We start from the raw sequence: 24,209 nt of genomic DNA on the forward strand, positions 1-24,209 counted from the left end.
TATGCTTAGTTGGCTGGACCTGAAGAATGTGCCTATGGAAAAAACATTTCTTTGAATAACCAGCCAGAAACAATGTACTTTCACACTTTCAACCCAAAAGAAAGTTAAGGAAACAACAAGGCTGTGGCAACTTCCTAAGCCAGAGTCCATTTGTAAAACACAGTAACAAAACGGCATTTGTAGAACCGTCAGAAATTTCATTTATTGACACTTAACAAATGTATCTCGCCCTTTCTTGCCCACACGCCATCAAGAAAACTAGTACACTTGGTTTGCATTGACTCAAATTAGAGTCCTCAGAACTAAGTAGTGCCCAGTACTTTAATATAAAGAAGAATGTATAAAAGTACCATAAAAATTTGCACTTATGAACACTGAAATCGCAACCACATCATGAATTTTTGTTTTCACAATCTTGTTCATGAATTTCATCACAACTGTTCCTGGTGTATAAAATTCATCTTCAAGAAGAGTTGCTCTAGGACAACAAACTCATTAAATGCTTAAGGTTAAAAACGCATTTTGAAGAGCCAATTTTCTCCTAGGAAACAATCTCCTTCTGCATTGCCTGTAGACAATAGGCGCTGGTGCTCAACGAAGAGGTAGAAAAAGTGTTTCTTCAATGCGCTCGCTACAGTAGACTACATAAATGTGAGGAGGTTCTTTAATAACCAGGAATTAAAGGGTTGATTTTGTGGGATTAAACAGACACACGACCAGACCGGTAAAACTAGGAACATCTTTTTATACAAACACATTAGACTAGACTAAAAAGCAACCTAGCAAATAACAACCTTAACAGGCAAAACAAATATGAATATGAACTGATAACAGTCACCGAACGCTAGAAGAAGGAAGTCCATGTGGACGTTCCCGGTTGCGTGGGCTCGGAGTGTGCGGAACGCCCAGTGTCCACAAACGCTTGGTTCAGGTCAGCGGGTGGCTTGGCGGAGGGAGACACTCGGTCGAGGCGAGAGGTCAAAGGTTGCCGTAATGCAGCAGACTCTCTAGATTTCCAAGTGCGTCAGTTAGCGCACGCAGCACGACGCTGAACGTCCGTGCTGGCTAAGTGCTCCAGGAGCACAACAGGAGTTGGCCACTCCCAGGTCTGGTCATCTGGATCATTGGACAGGTGGGATGCGATTCGCAGCTCCGCGGCAACTCCCAGGTCTGGTATCCCGTGTCGTAGGCCAGGCGGGACACGATCAGCCGCAGCTCCTTGACCACCCGTCCTGCTGCAACGCTGCTTCGCCGATCTTTCTCTATACGTGTCACTCTTCGTTGCGTGGCACCTCCCCGCACGCGCCACATCTTGCGTCGTCGTCTTCTCTTCCTCGTGCCGGGAGTTGTAGACATGCATGTGGCGCTATCATACAGTAAAGCGTGGCGAGAGCTGGGGAGTCTTGATCCTGCAGTAAAAAAAGGTAAATTTGTAATGTATAGGTGTTAATTGAATCAGTACTAAGCTGCTTTTACTTCGTTAAACTGAAAACATCTTTCGACAATATTTAGGTCTAGTCTGATAACAAAAATATCAGAACCAGCTAGTAAAAGGACTTACCTGATATTATGCAAACTGAATGCATAATGACATGGTAATACATTCCTATTCTTCAGGAAAGCTCTTATAGACTACAGTACAGTAATCAACTTTTTATGCGTGAATAACTAACAGCTGTGAGATGCGAAGTATATAAAAACGTTACTGGTGCCATTTTCTCCCAACCTTGTAAAGTTAAAGGTAAATTCCTCGGCTACAAACACATTGTTTAACTTTCCTCGTTGTACAGCACATATATCATGCGAGTCTAGTTGGTAGGACTTACGAACTCTTGTATGAAAATGGCTTGGAAAGCTGTGGATTTTCCGACGCTCAGCGCGGTTATCCTCATGACTGCGACATCCAGTCTGAAAAAGGATGCAAATATGCCACTTTCTGATTGAAAGCAAAATTTGTCTTTTAAGGAAAGGCAATCAAGTCCAGCGAGTAAGACTGTACTCACACCACACCAAGTTAATTATCATAAGAGCCCGAGAATCCCAGTTTATTTTTGAAAACTACTGCTTAATGTGGTATGCTGATAAATTACATCTCTCTTTTTGGCGAAAAGGACATTTTGGGTCCTGATTCAAACTAGGACTTGCAGTTGATGCCAACATATCGTGTAAGAAATGTGGGAAATAATTTTTATGCTTTTCAAAGAAATGTTCAGATAAATAAAGTAAATTCTGTGCAAAAGCTCACATTTTTATGCAAGCTCACAATTTTACTGCATAAAATTCGCAGGCAAATTCATGGGGTTTAGATTATATAGAAAATTTCTCTCTCACAATAATCAAACCAATAGTTTTTCTATACATTTTAAAAGCCCAATTAACATATAAAAAATCTTTGAGGCATTGTTTAGTGCAATAAATATAATAGCAAAATTAAAAACACAAGCCAATATGTTGAAAGTGAAAGCAAGGAACAAAAAATTCTGTTCGAGTGGCTTCAAATATTTTTATACTTATTCTGTTCTGTACTTGTGTCCTGCTTTGTGCAGCTCCATCCGCGGGGTCTTTGCTAAAAATTGCGGAATTGCTTCAGTACATGCAGTTTTCTATCTTCCCTTTCAAGACTAACTGTACTGTCACGTCATGACAAATGCAATCAGGTACATTTGACCTTGTGACCTTTGTGAAGTCTTTTCTAAACTAAGGGAAAGAAAAAATTCAAGCCTATTGGTCTTTGCAAGTGCGTGAACCAATAGCGCTATTATGAAATGGCCGCAATTTTTAACATACAAACCTTTTTCTGCAGCTGTCCTCGGTGATCAGTTATGCAATCATTTTTTTTCTTTAGTAGGATAGATATAGAGTCCATTTCAATGTAGTGTTTACATAATAACCTAGTTTTTCCAGATATTTTTGCCTTCATATTGTGTGATTATAAAAGCAATAAAATCAACATCTGTTTAAAAGTTACTTTGAAGACAACAACAACACAACAGACTTGATTAAATGTCATTCTGTGAGCAAAGAATAGTTTAAAAAAGTGCGCATTATGTGGTGTTACACACTCTACAAAGGCATGCGGGTACTTGCTGTCAGTTACGCACCAGAGGCAAAGGCTCAGATTAATGATTCGGGACTTGGGTGTCAGCAGGGTGTAATGCATTATTCGCCATGTCTGGAATTTCATCTCCTTCTGCCAGGTCAACACAGTCTTGAAAATGGGCATCAGCATCTGCATAAAACTTTCCTATAAGATTATAAAAACACTACAAATGGCCAAAAGATATTCAAGGGTGAGTTCAGACGAGAACTGCAATCGAGGTCCAATGACCATTTTTTGTTTGCAAGGAAATATTTATGTGTGGTGGACAAAGGTCTCAACACAAAGAAATGGGCTTTAGTTTTGCAAATTACGGCATAGTTTTCTCGCAAAGAAAATCGCATATAACTACAGGTGGAAAACGCTGTTTTTGCAATTTCATGAAGTTGCAGGTTTGAAGACCTGCTGCTAGCGTACTAACATTTTACCACTTATTTTTTTACCCATTGAATCTGTGTAACCTTTACTTTGTAGTTATTAAAAACATGTTTTGTTATTGCAGTCGATTGAGAAAAAGATCACAAACATTGCTCCAGAAGCAACTTGCTACACAAAAGTCAATTTTCAACTTTACATACGGGTATGGACAATGGACAATCGCTATACTGCCAACCTTCTCGAGTACATAAGCACAACTGGACTTCACTCCTTCTTTTAACTTTCTATCTCCTGCATCCCATTCCCCCTTTCTCAACTTATGCCTTGTGGCAAACTCTTCGAGAAAAAAAAAATACGGGTATGACGCGTGATTTTTCAGCATTGAGTCTCTTTCTCTTTATTATTCAGATAATTTTCTAAATTTCAGGTAAAATTGGGAGCTCTAAACTGCTAGGTGTGTTGTCCACAATGCATAAAATTCGACCAAGTTTTGTAAACAGTAATATTATTAAAAGGAGTAAATTTCATGCCAATTTAAAACAAATCATCGATATTTATGAAAATTCCTCTCAAGGCTCCTCAGTACCTCAAAAATATTACAGCCTGAAAAAGTGTTGCATTATATTGTTTAAAATTATAAAATCAAGTATAAAACTGAGGCTGATTTTGAAAATTGTTAATTTTCAGCCCTACATTCTGGCACGACTTAACAAAGTGCTGCAACTGAAACATTTCCCCTCTATTATCCCGGCCTGGTTGTCTATTTCTAGAAACATTGAAAGGTTTAGACGTGTTTGTTCTTTATCCACATTATTTTAAAATCGGCCAAAGTTCAAAATAAAAACCGAACAACATTGACTTGAATTAAAAACTGCCATATCTTCGATTTTTATCGAAGGCTCATGAAAGAATCGTAAGTACTTTATAAACATCATGTACTAAAATATACTGCAATATTTAAATTGAAATGTAAAAGTAAATATAAAACTGAGCGCTTGTTGTCATTCTATAAAAGTGCTTATGGTTTGCCCTTATGGTGTTGACGTCAAAAGTTCGATTTATTTGCTGAATTTAGCTATATTTTAACTAATGCAATATCCAAAGCCTTCTCAATGCTTGTAATGTCGTTTTCTGCTTGTTGGTAGTGTTGATGATTGCTTAATGTGGAATAAATTCGCTATTATGTGGTACAAAGCATGGCTAACAATGCATTACAGCCTGCCTACACCCAAGTCCCGAATCATTAATCTGAGCCTCTGCCTGTGATGCGAACTGACTGCAAGTAGCCGCATGCCTTTGTGGAGTGTGTAAGTGACGGCAGAAGTTTTCTCCATCCTGTGCACACACACACACACACACACACACACACACACACACACACACACACACACACACACACACACACACACACACACACACACACACACACACACACACACACGTATATATAGCGAGGTGATGTGCTATCCCCCCCCCCCCCTCTAGTTTATAATTATGCTATTTCAGTCCTCCATAATGACAAACGTTGAGAATACCCTATTTTTGCAGACCATCTTTCTAATCTGCACATAATTTGAATCATAATCAAAACACTTTGCGGCATGACAGTTTAGGTAGAATTTTATATTTCATTATAGCAGTAGCACAAATGAGCCGAGATGGCGAGCTTTCTAGTCGACAGAGGTATATAGCCCAGAAAAAGGCGAGCTAACGCAGAGCAAAACCGCCGTTCACCTAAACTACAGGTTACATACACTTTACAGGTTAGGTGGACAGGGGGTTCACTGCGTGTTGGTTCGTCTTTTTTCTGGGCTAGATGGCTCAGTCGTCAAGAATGCTCATCATCTCAGCTCATTCGTGTTGCTGCTATAAATAAATATAAAATTACAACTAAACTATCATACTGCAAAGATTGTTGCTTATGATTCTAATTATGTGCCCATTAGAAAGATGGTCTTCAAGAACAGAGTATTTTCAATTTTTCTCTAATAGGAGAAATGAAATAATGTAATTAGAAACCGGATGGATTAGCTCAGCTCTTCGCAAAAAAAATAGGATAGTGAAAAAGTTCATCACTGACGTTGTCCCACGAAATTGCTAGAAATAGCGAATTCATTCCACTTTAAGCAATCATAAGCACTGTCAGCAAGCAGAAAACGACTTTAGAGGCATTGAGAAGGCTTTGGATATTGCATAAGTTAAAATGTAATTAAATTCAGCAAATAATAAATCGAACGTTTGACGCCAACACTATTAGGGCAAGTCATAAGCACTTCTATAGAATGACAACATGCGTTTAGTTTTATATTTATTTTTACATTTTAATTTACATATTACGGTACAATTTAGTGCATGATGTTTATAAATTACTTAGGATTGTTTTCATGGACTTCGATACAAATTAAAAATGTGGCAGTTTTTCAAATTCGAGTCAAAGTTTGTTTTTTATAATTTTGAATTTCGGCCGATTTCAAAATAATATGGAGAAAGAACAAACACGTCTAGACCTTTCAATGTTTTTAGAAATAGACAACCAGGCCGGGATAATAGAGGGGAAATGTTTCAGTTGCAGCACTTTGTTAAGTCGTGCCAGAATGTAGGGCTGAAAATTCACAATTTTCAAAATCAGCCTTAGTGTTATACTTGATTTTATAATTTTAAACAATATAATGCAACACGTTTTCAGGCTGTAATATTTATGAGGTAGTGAGGATTATTGTGAGGGATGTTCTTAAATATTGATGACGTTTTTCTTTAAAGTTGAGTCTTTTTTGCTGTTTTCGAATCTTGGGCGAATTTTATGCGTTGTGGAGAACACACGTAGCAGTTTAGAGCTCCAAATTTTACCTGAAATTTAGGCAATTATCTGAATAAAGAACGGAAAAAAGACAATTTGCTAAAAACATAATGCATCATGCATGTATTTAAGGTTGAAAATGTACTTTTTTGCCGCGCGTTGCTTCTGCAGCAATGTTAGCGATTTTTTACTAAACCACCTGCAACAACAAAACCTGTTTTTAATAACTCCAATGCAAGTAAAAGTTACATAGATTTAGTGGGCAAAAAACAATAGATTACAAAATTTTAGTACGCTAGCCGCAGGTCTCCAAACTTACAACTTTTTGAAATGGCAAAAATTGCGTTTTTCCACCGTAGTGAACAGTGATATAGGATCTTTTTTTTCGAGAAAACTGCACCGTATCTTGCAAAACTAAAGCAAATTTCTTTGTGCAGAGACATTTGCCCACCACATACAAAAATTTGATTGAAAAAAAAGGGTCATAGAACTTTTCGTACTGTTCTTATCTGAACACACCCTTAAAGAAAAAATGCATAACGAAAAAATATTTGCATATTCGGCACGCACAAAGTTTCTTGCAATGAATCACGTGAAACTGCTGCAGTGTAAAGTTGTGCAAAAGTCACAATGATGTTCAGCCAGCAGAGAGACTCCACAAAAAAGGTCCAATCTCCGGGAATGATTCGCGGACATATCATGCGACTTTGGGATAGCGACTGGAAAAGGCTGTGTCGTGTTCGCTAGCGCTTTGTCGTCAAGGAGGGAACTCAGCGGGGGAAAGTGTTACTGATAGTGCCGAATGTTTAAGACAAACTTGCAGAGGTAAGCAAAGCGGCTTACAGCATTAACCTCTGTGAGCTATTAGGAACTCAAGGCAAATAGGTCTAGAGCCATAGAATTAGTCACTGGCCGCCTATTGCTAGTCGTAACCTAAACCAGAAACAAAAGCGGCAATTTTGTTTTTCTGCATGTAGTCACCGCAGAAAAGCAATCACGAAACGACAGGGCGCACTCGCCATAGAGATCAATGTGTCTGCTGCGCGGCACGCTGCCCGTGCGCCTCTATTTATGAGAACGGTCGGCTATTCGAAGCCCCGAATTGTAACTATAAGGCTGTGGCTAAAGGTACGTCCGACGGACCCGATCAGTGGTCTTAAAGGTACGTCCGACGGACCCGGTGCGTTTTTCTTCGGGATCCGTCGGACGGATCCGGGAAATATTTTTCAGAGGTACGGCGGACGGACCCGATCGGTAGGGTTCTTCCGACGGACCCAACGCATTTTTCTCCGATATGGGCCTTGGGATCCGTCGGGAAAGCCGGACGGATCCGAGATCCCCAGATGTGGTTGTAGCAACAACATGGTAGCCATATGTAGCCAAATCGAAGTTGGTATGAGGTGTACGCATGGTGTACATACGTACGAGGTGCAAGAAGTATGTATACATACTGCATGCGTGAAATGTGAAATTACAAAGAATAGTACAGTGGCAAGAATAGTGCCTAGAATGGGTGATATACTACGTGATGGCATGATGATAGGTTTAAGTGAGTTGGACCGCGGCAGGGTGGCAAGCACGACCAGAGCGCAAGCGCATGTAATCGCGGTGTTGACGGCCAGCCCGCGGCCCGCACGCCCGCTCATTTGGTCCTCGTTATCATGTGTATTAACGTCTACGACGGTCGTTATGTAATTATGTAGTTTTGATTCTTCAAAGTTTCCTCACTTCCATATGTGATGAGATGCGTCACGTAACGCATCGCTTTCTGCTCGCATTGAGGTTTGGTGCTGCAAGTTCTACGTAGTACAAGCGGCGCTGAAAAAGCTGGGCACCGCCGGCGTGTCTCTAGCCCAAGCATCGCGTCATTCGTGTTTGTTGTACAACTGGAGGTGTGGTTTGTGCTTACCGTGAGATGCTGTGATTACGGATTACGTCCTACTAGAGTGCTGTGTGAGACTACGAAGAGTGCTGTGATGAGTGCGCCGATGCCCGGACGGACATCAGTGTGTCCGTTTATGATCGGCGATGTTGCACGTGCATGTCAGTGTTTATTAGGTGCAGTAGTAATTTATTTACACGCGCTCTGCAACAGTCAGACGAAAATAAGTCATCGACAATTTGTTAGCCTGTACTACAGAGCTCAAAACTCGGAAAATGGGAATGCACATGATGCAGTTTTCGCATGTTGGAGTGGACCGAAAAATAAGTGCCCAGCCCACACCGCCGGAATGCGCATTCCTACAGGTGAAATGGTTCAGGTTTCTGTAAAATAGCTGCCTGGCACAGCACCTTTCGAAATTTTCAGGCTTTGTACTATTGTTGAAGGCCACTTTATCATTAATAAAGGAACGAATATGCTTTATGTGTTAATGACTAGTGTTTTTTCAACATATTATGTTCATTTTTTTTCGCTTTTCCTTAATTTTCTTTGTTTTTCATGCTAGAAAAACACAAATAGTACACTTTTAAACTTGTCAGTCCAAAGCTGAACATGAATATCTGCCATGCATGTGACAGCTTTAATGCTAGAAAGGTTGACATGTATAGCATGTACGTACACGCTGCGACATCTTAGTGGCACGTTCGGCTACTTGCCCCAAGGTCGTGATGTTTAATACCAGTGATGGCAGTCGCACTTTGGTGCAGGTGAAATGCAAATGCTTCTGTTTTCTGCAAGATGTCAATGCAAAGTACAAAGCCTGGGCAGTCAAATTAGTCTGGAGCTCTCCACTACGGTATTCTTCATAGCTACATATGTCACTTCAGGATGTGAAACCCTACATGCCACAGGTAGGCTGCATTGTTTTTTAGATTTTGTAACCTCTCATCTATGTTTTGCAACATTTGGCTAATTTTAGTTCCCAAACAGTTGCTAAAGATGAAACTGAAGCAGTTCTTGGCATGGTTTGCTGCTTAGATTAATTTTCTAATTGCAGTTCTTTGAAGGCTGTGGCTAAAGGTACGTCGGACGGACCCGATCGATGGTCTTAAAGGTACGTCCGACGGACCCGGTGCGTTTTTCTTCGGGATACGACGGACGGATCCGGGAAATATTTTTCAGAGGTACGGCGGACGGACCCGATCGGTAGGGTTCTTCCGACGGACCCAGCGCATTTTTCTCCGACATGGGCCTTGGGATCCGTCGGGAAAGCCGGACGGATCCGAGATCCCCAGATGTGGTTGTAGCAACCAGTAACGTTGGTAGCAACAACATGGTAGCCATATGTAGCCAAATCGAAGTTGGTATGAGGTGTACGTGCGAGGTGCAAGAAGTATGTACTACATACTGCATGCGTCAAATGTGAAATTACAAAGAATAGTGCCTAGAATGGGTGATATACTACGTGATGGCATGATGATAGGTTTACGTGAGTTGGACCGCGGCAGGGTGGCAAGCACGACCAGAGCACAAGCGCATGTAATCGCGGTGTTGACGGCCAGCCCGCGGCCCGCACGCCCGCTCATTTGGTCCTCGTTATCATGTGGATTAACATCTACGACGGTCGTTATGTAGTTATGTAGTTTTGATTCTTCAAAGTTTCGTCACTTCCATCTGTGATGAGATGCGTCACGTAACGCATCGCTTTCTGCTCGCATTGACGTTTGGTGGTGCAAGTTCTACGTAGTACATATACAAGCGGCGCTGAAAAAGCTGGGTGCCGCCGGCGTGTCTCTAGCCCAAGCATCGCGTCATTCGTGTTTGTTGGAGGTGTGGTTTGTGCTTACCGTGAGATGCTGTGATGTACGGATTACATCCTACTAGAGTGCTGTGTGAGACTACGAAGAGTGCTGTGATAAGTGCGCCGATGTCCGGACGGACATCAGTGTGTTCGTTTATGATCGGCGATGTTGAACGTGCATGTCAGTGTTTATTAGGTGCAGTGGTAATTTATTTACACGCACTGTGCAACAATCAGACGCAAATAAGTCATCGACAATTTGTTAGCCTGCACTACAGTGCTCAAAACTCGGAAAACGGGAATGCACATGATGCAGTTTTTGCATGTTGGAGTGGACCGAAAAATAAGTGCCCAGCCCACACCGCCGGGATGCGCATTATTACAGGCGAAATGGTTCAGGTTTCTGTAAAATAGCTGCCTGGCACAGCACCTTCCTAAATGTTCAGGCTTTGTACTATTGTTGAAGGCCACTTTATCATTAATAAAGGAACGAATATGCTTTATGTGTTAATGACTAGTGCTTTTTCAACATATGTTCTTTTTTTTTTTCGTTTTTCTTTAGTTTCCTTTGTTTTTCATGCTAGACAAACACAAATAGTACACTTTTAAACTTGTCAGTCCAAGGCTGAACATGAATATCTGCCATGCATGTGACAGCTTTAATGCTAGAAAGGTTGACGTGTATAGCATGTACGTAGACGCTGCGACATCTTAGTGGCACGTTCGGCTACTTGCCCCAAGGTGGTGATGTTTAATGCCAGTGATGGCAGTCACACTTTGGTGCAGGTGAAATGCAAATGCTTCTGTTTCCTGCAATATGTCAACGCAAAGTACAAAGCCCGGGCAGTCAAATTAGTCTGGAGCTCTCCACTACAGTATTTTTCATAGCTACATATGTCACTTTAGGATGTGGAACCCTACATGCCACAGGTAGGCTGCATTGTTTTTTAGATTTTGTAACCTCTCATCTATGTTTTGCAACATTTGGCTAATTTTAGTTCTCAAACAGTTGTTAAGGATGAAACCGAAGCAGTTCTTGGCATGGTTTCCTGCTTGGATTAATTTGCTAATTGCAGTTCTTTGAAACTTGCATCAATGCTGGACAGTTCAAATAGCAGGCAGTTAAATTACAGAAATGATGTGGATCGTGCATTTCACTTCTGACAAATGGAAAGTAACAGTCCCCTCCTTGCATGCATAGGTGCCCTTAGACAAATACATACTCGGGTGTGTGATTGTGACGCATATCAAGGGTCAACAGAAGGCCATGTGGAGCCAGTATGATATTCTTCATGAAGGCTCAAGTAAAATTGTACAACAGCTGCTGTACCATGCAGAAAAAAATTGATCATTTAGTGTATGATTAACTGACCATGAATAGCATCTTACTCAGAGTATGATGTGATATATATCTGGTTTAGCATCCCAAAATAACTATGGCTGTGAGGAACACAACAGTTGAGGGCTCCGGTATAATTTCGACCACCTGGGGTTTTTTTACATGCACTGACACCGCACGGTGCATGACGGCCTATTGTTTCGCCTCTATTGAAATGCCCCTGCTGTGGCTGGAACCAAATCTGCATCTTTCGGTTCAGCAGCCAAGCACTCTTAACTACTGAGCCAGCACAACGGGGCGAAGTATCAAAATGCATGCCATTACATTTCCTTCTAGCCAGTGGTTTTCTTCACAGAACTAATGTATACAAGGAAAAGTAAATAGCAAGAAAACACTAATTTTATTGCACATTATATTCACATTTCAGCAAACATTCTCTAGGAAAAAATTTCTCAATGTTTGCATGGAAACCATGAACATCTTACAAAAACAAAACAATGCACTTACTCCACTCCAATTATTAATGGGCAAGGTTGCATCTATGCTACTACACTGCACTTATCACAAAACCACAAGCCCCATCTGCTTTGGCCAATCACTTGATGAAACTAACGGAGCCAGATGTCGCACACCACAGACTGGTCGTTCTCGCAACATATCTCTGCATATGTTGCATTTCAATTTCATGCCTTTCCACTTAGCTTCAACTGTTGCCAGCATTACTAGTCACCCATCTTTTCTGAAGTTCCTTTTTACGCTGTTGGGATCAGCATCCTTGTTAACGATGGTCTCGGGAATTTTCGATGCTATCATTTTCAGATCTTCCTCATCTGGAAGAACAAAGGAAATGACAAGCTTTGAGCAGAAAAAAAAATTAGGGAGACTCCTAATCTCCACCTGTAAGGGTATGGTGTGCCAGCGTTAATGGTTCTTGTCTGCAGATCCCACTGTGGATTCCCGTTAATTTACATGCCCTTTGCTACAAACATAATTACTAATTCCTTAATTCAGGTCTCTGTTATCTCAGATATACTCATTAGCATACGGTCGTAGGCTGCCCTGTTAGGTGATAGACAACCTGGCATAGACCTCTGTAAGCCTCAACCTTTCTTAATTGGAGCTGAAACGTCCCAGAACATATTTCAAATATAACTTTGTAAGCTTGACTTAACAGCTCCTGCCATGTCGTGCGGCCTCGTAACATTTGGCTCGTGGCACTTTTGGCTTGTGCACAGGGGTCATCTGTTAAATACTGGTTAACATGCATGAAAAATACATTTTCACACAAACTGGTGGCAAATGGTCAAGTGGCGCACTGCAGATTCTGAAATGTATACCTATATGCATGCAAGGATCACATCATCATATAACATGATCAAGAGTTCTATCAGTACCTGTAGTTACATAGCATTTAAATGCCCATTAAAGGACCACCTCAGACAATGGTTGCTGTTACCACAAAGCCTGTTCTAACAGCATACTGATACCATTCCACTGAGCGATGGACATGTATATGCATACCCTAGATAGCTCATGATTGTGGATCTTATTTATTTCTATGACTTCCAAGGCGTTCCTGAAATCAGAAACCCTACACTTTATGAAATCGGGACAGCTGTCTTGAAAGGTGATGAAAAGAAATAACCAGGTTACCTTGACGCAATGCTAAATTACAGAGGGTGAATATGCTGCATGAAGATAACAAGCTTGTACAAAGAAAAGTGAGAGTGAAATGGCAGGATTTTTGAAACATTGAAATAAACTACAAACTATACTTGTCAAACCTGTCATTAAGGAATGGAAATCATGCAGTAATCAAAAACACAACATGGAGGCCATTAGGTCGTCTTCACAAAACACATACCCACACCTCACACACAGCTTCATACTTATGAAAGAGGACAAACCAATATGTAAGGAGTGTGGGGATGAACTAACAATAAACCATATCTTACACGTGCGCCAGAGTCGAGAAAAGAGGAAGCATTTTGTACAATTTTGCAACAGATCCCTTTCCATCCCAGCATGGTTCTAGGAGAGACGTGCAAATTTCCTGCATTTTTGGTTTCCTAAAATGTTCCTAAGCAAGCTACATCCTAAAGAACATTTTAGTCATTACACACAAAATAAATACAGTAAACCTTGTTCTTGGTGCATGGCAGCATTAGTCGCTTATGCACCATAAAAATCAACACAATGCTGTAAGGTTAGCTATGTTATATGACACAAGCTTTCGGTCTGGTGTGGTCCTTATTCACGTGACAGCGCTGTCATGAGGGTCTATGTCCCAGCGATCAGAAAGTGACCTATTCCAATAATTTTACAAACTGAAAGCGATTCTACAGATTTCTAAAGACTGGAGTGCTCAAATGTTTTATCAACGTCCGCCTGCTTTGACAGCCTGGAGTGAAACTGTTGAAGAGAATACATTTTTGTACATTTAACGTGTTTCTGAAGGCGTTGCTTTCAATTACGGGGCCCACAAAAAGCAGCTGAATGTCAAACGCCGCCTAGGTAGGCTTTCTAGCAAGACAGCGGTGTAGCGTGGAAAATCGCTCCGCCGGTCCATCGATGACGCCGCTAACTTGACAGGCGAACTGTTCAAACTGACCACACCTGAAACACTAAATTGCGCATGATCAAGGCAGAATTTCTCTAACACTGAGCACTGGTAGCTATCGATTTCGCGCCCAATATTGTGAAAATCTGTCCTCTCTTCGATCATTGATACGTCCACGGTTGAACATTTATGCGCCTCGGGGTAGGCCAGCCGTTGGAACATGGATGCGTGGTTGTAGCAACGATCACTTGCATGGCACACTCTGAAAAATTCCAAGAGTCAGCTTCTGCAACGAAATGTGCAGCGCACATTTTCTACCCCGTACCTAAGTCCGGCGATGCATGCATATCGATCCCGATCGTTTCAAAGCTGCGCGGCCGTTCAGTCGGGTCACGCTAACCTCGAGCATGCGGGGGTTTAAACTACGTGTACGCAAAATTCAACGACAAGAAAAAGATGCAGGCTAAGCACTTTAGTCTAGTCTTCCCCTAAATACCAAAGAACATTGCTGTTCACAGGGAATTCGGATCATTCGCGCTTCCGGCTTTCCGGTTGTGCACTTTTGCGGTGCGGTGCAGTAGGTCTTCCCCTCGACGAGTCGATGTGCAGCTCGCCGCAGTAGCAGCGCAGGCCTCTAGTAGATTCGGCATGTCTTCTGCCACGGCTCTGAGGTAGAATTTAAACGAAGAATTTAGCTAGGAACATCCTGTTTCCTCGGTCTGCATGTGAGGAACGAGCATAATGTCATTTCACATACATACTTCGGACTGCCGAATGTTCTGCACGGCGAGGTGTGTGTGTGTTGTGCCGGCGCTAGATCTTCGGAGGTCGATGCAGGACCTAAGACAGCGTAAATGCTAGGAATAGCTCGCTCGCATCACGGGCAGATCGAGGTGACAGTTTAGAGCGAAGCGCTGCTCGTGAATGTGCGTATCTCGATGCCAGCTGGTGGAGCTGGTGCAGTACGTAGCATCGCCTGCAGCTATGTGCGTGACAGCGATGCTTGCCGTACACAACCCTACGTGAAGACCGTGATCTATGTTAGAACGCGGATGCACTCTTCGTAGCACCTCATCGAGAGTTGCGGCTAGCTGATATATCATAGAGGATAAGATTCATTCACGCGTAGCAAGCGGAATGTGGCCGTGTTCGACGTGCATATAGCCATGAGCCTGTATATCGACGTCCGCCGTATCTTTACGAGAATCGAATGGATACGTCGGACGTACCTTTAGACACTTCGTTCTTTGAAACTTGCATCAATGCTGGACAGTTCAAATAGCAAGCAGTTGAATTACAGAAATGATGTGGATCATGCATTTCAGTTCTGACAAGTGGAAAGTAATGGTCCCCTCCTTGCATGCATAGGTGCCTTTAGACAAATACATACTCGGGTGTGTGATTGTGACGCATATCAAGGGTCAACAGAAAGCCATGTGGAGCCAGTGTGATATTCTTCATGAAGGCTAAAGTAAAATTGTACAACAGCTGCTGTACCATGCAGAAAAAAATTGATCATTTAGTGTATGATTAACTGACCATGAATAGCATCTTACTCAGAGTATGATGTGATATATATCTGGTTTAGCATCCCAAAATAACTACGGCTATGAGGAACACAATAGTTGAGGGCTCCGGTATAATTTCGACCACCTGGGGTTCTTTTATATGCACTGACACCGCACGGTGCATGACAGCCTATTGTTTCGCCTCTATTGAAATGCCTCTGCTGTGGCTGGAACCAAATCTGCATCTTTGGGTTCAGCAGCCAAGCACTCTAACTACTGAGCCAGCACAACGGGGGCCAAGTATCAAAATGCATGCCATTACATTTCCTTCTAGCCTGTGGTTTTCTTCACAGAACTAATGTATACAAGAAAAAGTAAATAGCAATAAAACATTAGTTTTATTGCACATTATATTCACATTTCAGCAAACATTCTCTAGGAAAAAATTTCTCATAATGTTTGCATGGAAACCATGAACATCTTACAAAAACAAAACAATGCACTTACTCCACTCCAATTATTAATGGGCAAGGTTGCATCTATGCTACTACACTGCACTTATCACAAAACCACAAGCCCCATCTGCTTTGGCCAATCACTTGATGAAACTAACGGAGACAGATGTCGCACACCACAGACTGGTCGTCTCGCAACATATCTCTGCATATGTTACATTTCAATTTCATGCCTTTCCACTTAGCTTCAACTGTTGCCAGCATTACTAGTTACCCATCTTTTCTGAAATTCCTTTTTTACGCTGTTGGGATCAGCATCCTTGTTAACGATGGTCTCTGGAATTTTCGATGCTATCATTTTCACATCTTCCTCATCTGGAAGAACGAAGGAAATGACAAGCGTTGAGCAGAAAAAAAATTAGGGAGACTCCTAATCTCCACCTTTAAAGGTATGGTGTGCCAGCATTAATGGTTCTTGTCTGCAGATCCCACTGTGGATTCCCGTTAATTTACATGCCCTTTGCTACAAACATAATTACTAATTCCTTAATTCATGTCTCTGTTATCTCAGATATACTCATTAGCATACGGTCGTAGGCTGCCCTGTTAGGTGATAGACAACCTGGCATAGACCTCTGTAAGCCTCAACCTTTCTTAATTGGAGCTGAAACGTCGCAGAACATATTTCAAATATAACTTTGTAAGCTTGACTTAACAGCTCCTGCCATGTCGTGTGGCCTCGTGACATTTGGCTCGTGGCACTTTTGGCTTGTGCACAGGGGTCATCTGTTAAATACTGGTTAACATGCATGACAAATACATTTTCACACAAACTGGTGGCAAATGGTCAAGTGGTGCACTGCAGATTCTGAAATGTATACCTAATATGCATGCAAGGATCGCACCATCACATAACATGATCAAGAGTTCTATCAGTACCTGTAGTTACATAGCATTTCAATGCCCATTAAAGGACCACCTCAGACAATGGTTGTTGTTACCACAAGACCTATTCTAGCAGCGTACTGACACCATTCCACTGAGCGATGGACATGTATATGCACACCCTAGATAGCTCATGATTGTGGATCTCATTTATTTCTACGACTTCCAAGGAGTTCCTGTCGTCAGAAACTCTACACTTTATGAAATCGGGACAGTTGTCTTGAAAGGTGATGAAAAGAAATAACTAGGTTACCTTGACGCAATGCTAAATTACAGAGGGTGACTATGCTGCATGAAGATACCAAGAAGCTTGTACAAAGAAAAGTGAGAGTGAAATGGCAGGATTTTTGAAACAATGAAATAAACTACAAACTATACTTGTCAAACCTGTCATTAAGGAATGGAAATCATGCAGTAATCAAAAACACAACATAGAGGCCATTTTAGGTCATCTTCACAAAACGCATATCCACACTCACACACACAGCTTCATACTTATGAAAGAGGACAAACCAATATGCAAGGAGTGTGAAGATGAACTAACAATAAACCATATCTTACACGTGCGCCAGAGTCGAGAAAATAAGAGGAAACATTTTGTACAATTTTGCAACAGATCCTTTTCCATACCAGCATGATTCTAGGAGAGACGTGAAAATTTCCTGCATTTTTGGTTTCCTAAAATGTTCCTAAACAAGCTACATCCTAAAGAACATTTTAGTCATTACACACAAAATAAATACATTACACCTTGTTCTTGGTGCATGGCAGCATTAGTTGCTTATGCACCATAAAAATCAATACAATGCTGTAAGGTATACCTTGGTTAGCTATGTTATATGAGACAAGCTTTCGGTCTGGTGTGGTCCTTATTCACGTGACAGCGCTGTCATGAGGGTCTATGTCCCAGCGATCGGAAAGTGACCTATTCCAATAATTCTACAAACTGAAGACGATTCTACAGATTTCTAAAGACTGGAGTGCTCAACTGTTTTATCAACGTCCGCCTGCTTTGACAGCCTGGAGTGAAACTGTTGAAGAGAATACATTTTTTAACATTTAACGCGTTTCTGAAGGCGTTGCTTTCAATTACGGGGCCCACAAAAAGCAGCTGAATGTCAAACGCCGCCTAGGTAGGCTTTCTAGCAAGACAGCGGTGTAGCGTGGAAAATCGCTCCGCCGGTCCATCGCTGGCGCAGCTGACTTGACAGGCGAACTGTTCAAACTTACAGCTACTGACCACACCTGAAACACTGAATTGCGCATGATCAAGGCAGAATTTCTCTAGCACTGGTAGCTATCGATTTCACGCCCAATATTGTGAAAATCTGTCCTCTCTTCGATCATTGATACGTCCACGGTTGAACATTTATGCGCCTCGGGGTAGGCCAGCCGTTGGAATATGGATGCGTGGTTGTAGCAACGATCACTTGCGTGGCGCACTCTGCAAAATTCCAAGAGTCAGCTTCTGCAACGAAATGTGCAGCGCACATTTTCTAACGCGTACCCAAGTCCGCCGATGCATGCATATCGATCCCGATCGTTTCAAAGCTGCGCGGCCGTTCAGTCGGGTCATGCTAACCTCGAGCATGCGGGGGTTTAAACTACATGTACGCAAAATTCAACGACAAGAAAAAGATGCAGGCTAAGCACAAAGAACATTGCTGTTCACATGGAAATCGGGTCATTCGCGCTTCCGTCTTTCCGGTTGTGCACTCTTGCGGTGCGGTGCAGTAGGTCTTCGCCTCGACGAGTCGATGTGCAGCTCGCCGCAGTAGCAGCGCAGGCCTCTAGTAGATTCGGCATGTCTTCTGCCACGACTCTGAGGTAGAATTTAAACGAAGAATTTAGCTAGAAACATCCTGTTTCCTCGGTCTGCATGTGAGGAACAAGCATAATGCCATTTCACATACATACTTTGGACTGCTGAATGTTCTGCACGGCGAGGTGCGTGTGTGTTGTGCCAGCGCTAGATCTTCGGAGGTCGATGCACGACCTAAGACAGCGTAAATGCTAGGAATAGCTCGCTCGCATTACGGGCAGATCGAGGTGATAGTTTAGTGCGAAGCGAAAGCTGCTCGTGAATGTGCGTATCTCGATGCCAGCTGGTGGAGCTGGTGCAGTACGTAGCATCGCCTGCAGCTATGTGCGTGACAGCGATGCTTGCCGTACACAACCCTAAGTGAAGACCGTATTCTATGTTAGAACGGATGCACTCTTCGTAGCACCTCATCGAGAGTCCGGCTAGCTGATATCATAGAGGATAAGATCATTCACGCGTAGCAAGCGGAATGTGGCCGCGTTCGACGTGCATATAGCCATGAGCCTGTATATCGACGTCCGCCGTATCTTTACAGGAATCGAATGGATACGTCGGACGTACCTTTAGACACTTCGTAACTATAATGCCACCCGTTTCCCACGCATAACTCTCCCCTTAAAACACTCACGCTATGAATTCTCTTCTAATTTCCTTTCTGTGACAGCTTCACGAGGGCGAGCAGTGCTTCTAGAAAAAAAAAAGAAAAAAAAAAAAGCTCAATTGCTATCTGCAGTTGTGCTACGTGTTACCTTTATAAGCTTTTACTGTCGCGTAATGCGTTCTTGAAAGCCATGTCGATTAAAGAAATTTTTCGGCAGGTCTAGAAAATACTTTGACAGCGCTCAAGTGTCGTTCGTACCCACAGCACTACCGGCCAACAAGCGTCATGACCAACTATCTCACTTGCGTGTGTCAGTGCCTAACTGAATGAAACATCCACAAAGCACAGATAAAATTTCCACAAACATAAGCCTACCTCATTTCAAGATTGGTATGTGACAAAAAGAGGGCGTAATATAGGTTTGCTTACCTGAAATTTAACCGACGACGGTGACGACGGGTTGACGAGACCTCCACACAGCATGATGCTGTTCTTGTGTCAATCATGCTAGCAGCCTTGAGAGATAAACATCCTCTTCGCATTGACATAGAACGCAGAAACCAAGCAAAGCAACGCACAAGCAACATTTCCATCTGCGAACGGCCGGCGACAAAGAAACTTGTTAGCGCAAGCGTCAGCAACGGCAGCACCAGTTTGAAAAACGGAGGGATGACGGGAAGGATCGCATCGCGTGATCAGCGCTTCAGTTAAACACCGCAGCGCCCGCAGCGCTGTTGACGTGTGTAAGGGAAAGCGGGAAAGGAGTCGGCGTCATGCAGCGCCCTCCTCTCCACCCAAGCAGAGAAGGCAGAGCTAACCAACATGAGGTTGAGGAAAGGAGCGACAAAAAAAATAATAATAAATAAATGGCCAGCGTCTGAGAGCGCACAGGGCATTTCGTGGTGCTTTGAACGCGTATCACTCGGATAGAATAACTTGGGGCCTTTGTGCACGGCGGCATAGCGTCACTGTCGGCTCTTGGATTACCGCACCGGTTCGGTTTCACGTCACCGTTCTCTGCTGTACACCTGAAGCCTTGCAGAAACCGCGAAAAAACAAAAGTAAAAGGCAGTAGAGAAACGCAGAAACACGAGCGCCACGCGTGTTTTGCTGGCGCACGTATGCGCTTTGGCAGTTCGGACCGTATCGGCTATCAGCGAGCGCACGTTGTCGGCTTTAGCAAAGCTGTTCCGCCCCTGTTTTATCATGTTGCAGCTAGCTGTTGGATATATATGTATCATTGTGGAAAGCGCTGCAGGTGGCCGTTTTTTTTTTATCCCTCGATGATCGGCTGTTCAATCGCCTTGAACCTTTGACGCCCCAGCTTGTGTCTTTCGAGCTTTCTTATGTTGTGCGAATTGAGGTTTTACTTTGTTAATAAGTTTAGTTTGTATTTTCAAAAACTTATACAGCGCTGTTCTGTCGTTTCTGTTATTACGCACCTACTAGACCGACTCGGCTCTCTCCTTATCTTTAGCAGATGCATTCCAGGCTTCGATACGATATGCTGTTAAGGTTGCAAATAATCTGTTTAATGCTCGACTGAAAGATGTTACAGCTAATCAGACCCAGTTTTCACTCTTGATTCAGGTCGGTTCTTGTACACTCAGCACGAGATCAGCGTTGGCCTAGTACTAAGCGCTAGTCCTGCACCGAAAATGTTGTATCCAGTTCGTTGTTTTGATTTAGAGAACTTAATTGCAGTGGACGAACAGGTTCTCCGGCTTCAATTTGCGCAAATGGTGGAGATGAGGCTGGATAATAACTTTGATGGCGTATGTTTTTTTTTTTTTCTCGCAGATAAACTATTTTTTGAAATAGTTTGTACATCCTACAGCGTGATTCCATGAAGAGCGGTATAAAAGCAGTACAAATTAAATATAGCCTTTTTTCATTGCACATGTCAGGTTTTCACTTTTTTTTTTCGTGACCGTAGGTGTGACTGTCAGATATTTTTGCCGGGGTGTCTCCTCAGGCATCTTCTCTCTTATTTCCATGTTTTATGCATTGGTTTACTACATATGAACAAAATAGTGATTGTTGAAAGACATTTCTTTGCGCCTGATTGGTTAGCTGAATTGAAATAAAATGTAAATTTAATCATCAAATACTAGAATCTCTCTAAATGCAAAGGTCACAGTCAAAAAGATTATATCCATTCTTATATTGATGGAAGAATAACTGCAACTTACATGAATATACACATGACGAATATCGCGTTAGAAAGAAGAGAGGTAATAAAGTGGATGATTGTTGGCATAGCTTGTTACATGCCATTAATGCAGTAAGATGGCGCGTTCGGAATGCTCATTATGGCGAGCGATCTTGGAAAGCTTATGCTGCGAAGATAGTATTCCAGCATGTAATTTAGACAAATTATCCTTTAGAGCTGCGCTTTGGGAAAACTGCACTTCACTGGTGGTTCTTTAACTGCGGTTCCGGCCTCGTTTATTTTTGTATAAGGTATATGTAAGTACTGAAATGCAATCTGTACTCATTTCTGAGCAGGCTTTTAGCACCCTTTCAGCACCTTTGCTACAGCCTACATAAAATCAAGGGTGCTTAGAGCAAAAGCACTCTTTTGAACCGAAATGAAGGGTTTATATATGAGAATTACGGTGCTAGAAGGGTGCTCCAATGAGTGTATTTTGCAGGAGCACCCTTTTAGCACCCATAAGGGTGTAAAATTTTTTACTGTGCTGAGTTTTTTTTTTTTTTTTTCACCGTGAATTTTGTTGTTTTTCGAATAGATAGGTGGGGAGCAGCTGAAGAATCACTAAGGGATAGTAGTAATTTTGTTTTCGCAGTTGCTGTCTTGCTTCGCTACTGATTTTGCCTGGGCGGCTTAATTTGGCTCTTTTTCTTCTGTGAGACAAGAAGAAACACCTCTGCTGCACAGCGAAATTTTATCCTATAATTGATTAGCATGCACTGAAGCATTGGGAAAGTTTCTAAATTAGCGCCATTCTTTTTTCAGTTCTTCAGCGGCGTTATTTAAATAACTGGCAGTTATCATTTTCGTATCAAGAGCTCTGAACTTCACGACCGTATTGGGTGGAAGACTTTAGCAACCCGAAGAAAAATCTGCTGGCTGAAGTTCTTGTACAGCATTTACAATGATTGTACCGATATTAATAAAAACACTTATCTTAAGCAGCCATATTACATTTCGGAGAGACTAGACAACACGAAAAAGATTGAGATATCAATGCCGCAATAATGCATTTAAGTATTCGTTTTTCCCTAAAACAATTCTGGATTGGAATAAGCCTCCGAATGATGTAGTTTGTGCACCTGGCTTCCAAAGTGCTGTTGAAATGATGTTGTGATATATTTCTTCCAGACCTCGTGCATTTACCAGCGCTGCGTTTGATGTATGTTATGTTATCCCTTATACTACTTGTGAATTCATTTAGTGTTCTATTAATGTGTTGTGTTACCTTGCTAACAAGTTTCCCGATACCTTCTTTGTATGTGTTATAGTATGTAGTTGTGTCCCCCCCCCCCTACAATATTGCCTCATGGGCGCTGTAGGTACTCACACTAAATAAATAAATAAGGAAAACACCGGGAGCCGAGATGTTTGCAGGCTATGCTTAAATGAAATTCTATAGCTGCACTCATTTCGTGTTCACATTCGATGCTGTCAAGCTAGATATCAGATATATCAAGCTAGACTTTAACAAAACATCTACCCCTGAACGCTGGTATATATATATATATATATATATATATATATATATATATATATATATATATATATATGGGGTAGATGTTTTGTTAAAGTCTAGCTTGATACATCTGATATATATATATATATATATATATATATATATATATATATATATATATATATATATATATATATATATGGGGTAGATGTTTTGTTAAAGTCTAGCTTGATATATATCTGATATATATATATATATATTACCTACTTCAGAATTATTACCCACTTCAATAGCTTAAACTCGACCTGCCGAAAGCCGTGTCGAGCTGTTACATAGCGAACACGTCCGTTCCTCGATCGGCGCCCAGGAGATCCCGATCAGCGGTTAGGCGCACACTGCACGCTACATTCAGTAACACCCCACTGATCTCACGAACCTTTATGACGTAACAGAAAAGTCAATGCGTGCATGCATGTGATTAAAAGCCAGTTTATGTTCAGAACTGGCCGTCAGGTCATCAGGCTCCTCACATGGCAGTGGCCACAGCCCCTTAATCGTTATATGTCGTCGCCTTTATGGCAGTGCTGAACGATGGGCACAGCCTCACCTTATGATTATTTTCCTTGAAACAGTTTTTGACACATGTATATCAAGGCACAGTCAGAAAAATGGTCCAGAACACGCCGTACAAAGGGGCCACCCACGATCGTTCTATCAATTAACATTAGCAGTTGTGCCGTAAATAACGTGCCAAAGCTGACGTAACAGTAATTATTTTCCAAAGCAGCTCGCAAATAGCAGCGTTGCGCCTTTCAACAATTTCGCACACAGAACAACTATTCCTAGTACGATTTGTACCCGCTTTTGTAACGAGGTACAAAGCAATGACTTTGTCGCCGGCTCATCATACACTGTGAGGCAGAATTTGCACCAAAAAGCAACGCAAAGCGCCCACATCCCGTGCACACTCTACGGTTCAAGCACGCGTTTCATGCGCCGACCTGACGTGTAAGCGAGAAGGTGCGCCATCTAGCGGAAGCATCACCAGACGGCTCCAATGCTCCCCATAGGCGTCGCTTGGCGGTAATCACACTTTATTCTAGCCACTGTACAACTTTTCACTTAGTCCGCGACGGCAAATTGGTGTCCAAATCCACACTTGTCTCCTGGGTTGTACTCTGCGTGGCGTCGTCGTAAGTTGTATCGTCGGCTGTCGGTACGCTGTTGGTCTTTAATACGCAGACGTGCGAGTCGTCGGGCTTCCTCTGCACGCTGCAGGTAGGCGGCGACGTCAAGGTTGTCCTCGTTGGTTACGTGCGGCAGCATTGCGTCGAGCGTCGTCGTGGGCTCCCT

At 42.3% G+C, this 24,209-nt stretch overlaps 2 long non-coding RNA genes across 2 annotated transcripts; both read right to left on the reverse strand.

Annotated features, from left to right (window-relative positions):
- Positions 1 to 182: 182 nt before the first annotated feature.
- Positions 183 to 19,874, reverse strand: LOC146203988 (uncharacterized). Its single transcript, XR_014703935.1, has 3 exons — positions 19,615 to 19,874; positions 3,102 to 3,229; positions 183 to 1,329 (listed from the first exon to the last, which is right to left on the reverse strand). It is a non-coding gene; the product is annotated as an uncharacterized LOC146203988 (long non-coding RNA).
- Positions 15,742 to 19,156, reverse strand: LOC146203989 (uncharacterized). Its single transcript, XR_014703934.1, has 2 exons — positions 18,680 to 19,156; positions 15,742 to 18,584 (listed from the first exon to the last, which is right to left on the reverse strand). It is a non-coding gene; the product is annotated as an uncharacterized LOC146203989 (long non-coding RNA).
- Positions 19,875 to 24,209: the final 4,335 nt, after the last annotated feature.

Source organism: Amblyomma maculatum, chromosome 1 (assembly GCF_055883805.1).
Source record: "Amblyomma maculatum isolate TAMU_Amacu chromosome 1, ASM5588380v1, whole genome shotgun sequence".
In the NCBI taxonomy this organism is placed as follows: Eukaryota; Metazoa; Arthropoda; class Arachnida; order Ixodida; family Ixodidae; genus Amblyomma; species Amblyomma maculatum.